The sequence below is a fragment of the Miscanthus floridulus genome, chromosome 5 (genome assembly GCF_019320115.1).
Source record: "Miscanthus floridulus cultivar M001 chromosome 5, ASM1932011v1, whole genome shotgun sequence".
In the NCBI taxonomy this organism is placed as follows: domain Eukaryota; kingdom Viridiplantae; phylum Streptophyta; class Magnoliopsida; order Poales; family Poaceae; genus Miscanthus; species Miscanthus floridulus.
In genome coordinates this window covers 24,013,561-24,016,373 of record NC_089584.1, presented here as the reverse complement: position 1 = coordinate 24,016,373, position 2,813 = coordinate 24,013,561, and positions in this window count along the sequence as shown.

Here is a 2,813-nt window from a genome sequence, read left to right as displayed (position 1 = left end):
CTAGCCAAAATTTTGGTTTGCCAAATTTTTGGCATGGCAAAATTTGGTCACAAACCAATTAGACCCTAGTACAAGTATCTGATTCAATATGTAACCAAATTTCACAATATGTCATGGATACGTATCGTAGGGGTATCAAAGCCATATCTGTATCAACATGCGATAAACTACCCTTATGAGCATGCACATACGAACTTGACCTAACCTCATGAAGAATAAAAAGCTATGAGCATCGGATAATTACAACATTTTTTTTCTTTTTACTACTACGAATCAACATTTGCCACCTAAACTCTTACAGGATATCTAAACTTTTCATAAAAGATCACAAACTTTTTCATGCAAAAGCAATTCTAACGTAAAATCCCATCTCAATTATCCTTGTTTATTTAAAAAAACAATTTGCTAATCGCAACTCATTTCATTCCCTCTCGCTAACTTCTAAACTTTGTGCCCTATTCTCGGTCCGATCTTATTGGATCACAATATCCACATAATCTAAAAAACCAAACAAATTCAAGTCACGAAATTGTCTAGTCGAGATGCTGAATTGAGCATTTTGCCCATGAGGTGACTACATTCGCGGCAGCAAAGGCAAACCGCTAGCGATTGCTGGTGGTCACACACCCCTATACCATGGAGAGAACACCTCCCTCCATCGTTCTCTTCATCTTTTCCCGCTCGAACTAATGACATGCATGCAATGTGCGTGTGTGACTTCACCATGGCCACAGTGGACTCACCAAGTTGGGTTGATACGTTACCAACTTGGTCCGAGTGGGCAAATCATCAACCACACAAAGAGGTCAAAAAGTACTAGTGGTCTCCCAAGTAGGCCTCTTGCCACATGGGCTTGCTAGCGCTCGGACGTCGAGCCCTAGGCCCGCGTTCGGACATAGCTCCCGTGCTCGTATCGCATCCCACACGCTTCATCTCGTGCCCAACTAGCGCTAGTGTCCGAAAACCATGGCCCACGCCTATCCAACGTTCGCACGGTGGAACCGTGCGCCGCGCCTGTGAAAGGTCCTAATATGGCTAGAGGGGGGTGAATAGCATATTTAAAAACTCTCCAAAGCACTAGAGCAATTGATTAGTACAACAAATGGCGTAATGCAATTTTGCTCTAGCTCTACAAGGGTTGCAAGCCACCTATCCCAATAATTCTAGTTAGTTGCTATGATCACTAGGCATGAACAAAAGCTAAGTCACTACTCACTAAGCTAGTGTGTTCTCAAAGATTAACTAAAGAGCCACACTAACCAACTAACAAGCTCTCAAAGACTAACTACACTAAAAAGTTTGGTAACTAGTTTGCAAGAAATGTAAGGGAGTGAGTATGGTGATTATACCGTGAAAGCTCTAGTTTGGTTTTGATTAATTGATGAAACCCTAAGTGCTAACCTAGTTTATCAAAGTGATTATGAAATAGGTAGCACTACTCCAAGTGGTAAAGCAAATGAAGATCATGACATGATGATGGTGTTGCCATGGTGATGATCAAGTGCTTGGACTTGGAAAAGAAGAAAGAAAAACAAAAAGGCTCAAGGTAAAGGTATAAATGGTAGGAGCCTTTTTGGTTTAGTGATCGAGACACTTAGAGAGTGTGATCACATTTATGTTCGATAGCCGTACTATTAAGAGGAGTGAAACACATATCAAAATGCGGTTATCAAAGTGCCACTAGATGCTCTAACTCATTGCATATGCATTTAGGATCTAGTGGAGTGCTAACACCCTTGAAAATGTTTGTGAAAATATGCTAACACATGTGCATAAGGTGATACACTTGGTGGTTGGCACATTTGAGCAAGGGTGAAGAAGATAGAGATAAAAAGGAGTTAGTCGCGCTGGTCACAAAGTGACTGGACACGTCCGGTATGGCGACCGGACGCGTCTGGTATGTGGCTCGGTTCTGAATTGCAGAGAGTGACCGGACGCGTCCGGTGTGATTCAGCGAAGTCGATGTTCAGCGTAACAGTTGATCAGATGCTGGGAGCGTCTAATCCGGAGTGACCGGACATGTCTGGTCGGCCCTAGGAGCTTATTGGACTTGACCGGACGCTGAGGCTTAGCGTCCGATCATTTCTAACAGATGCGTCTGATCGGACCTAGGTACTCTCTGGACTTGACCGGGCGCTGCGGCTCAGTGTCCAGTCATTTCTTAACTGAGCGTTCGGTCATAGGTGAATGTGTGGAAGCAACAACTAATTTAGTTTGAATTAGACACATGGCGGTCAGCGAGTGACCGGACGCGTTCGGTATTCACGAATGGTGCGTCCGATGCAATACGACCTACGCGTCCGGTCGATGTGCAGTCATCCCAATAATTGAACCAACGGCTCTATTGTTTGGGGGTGTCTATAAATACCGTTTGGATGGCTCTAGCTCACTCTCTTGGCCATTTGTATTGACATAGCAACCTTGTGAGCTTAGCCAAAGCCCTCCCACTCATCTCCATCATAGATTCAACATCTTTGTGAGATTGGGAGTGAATCCAAGTGCATTGCTTGAGTGTTTGTGTTTTGCCTTGTGATTTGCTTGTTACTCTTAGTGGTTGCCGCCACCTAGATGGCTTGGAGCAGCAAGGATCATTGAGCGAAGGTTGGTGATTGTCTCTGGCTCCGATCATGATGATTGTGAGGGGTTCTTGACCTTTCCCCGGTGGAGAGCCAAAAGATACTCTAGTGAATTGCTCCTAGCTTGTGTGATCCCCATCTTGTATTGGTTGTGCGGCACCCTATTGAGGGTTTGGCGTGTGATGCCAATTAGCGCGTGAACCTCCAAGTGAGTGAATCACCACAACAAGGACTAGC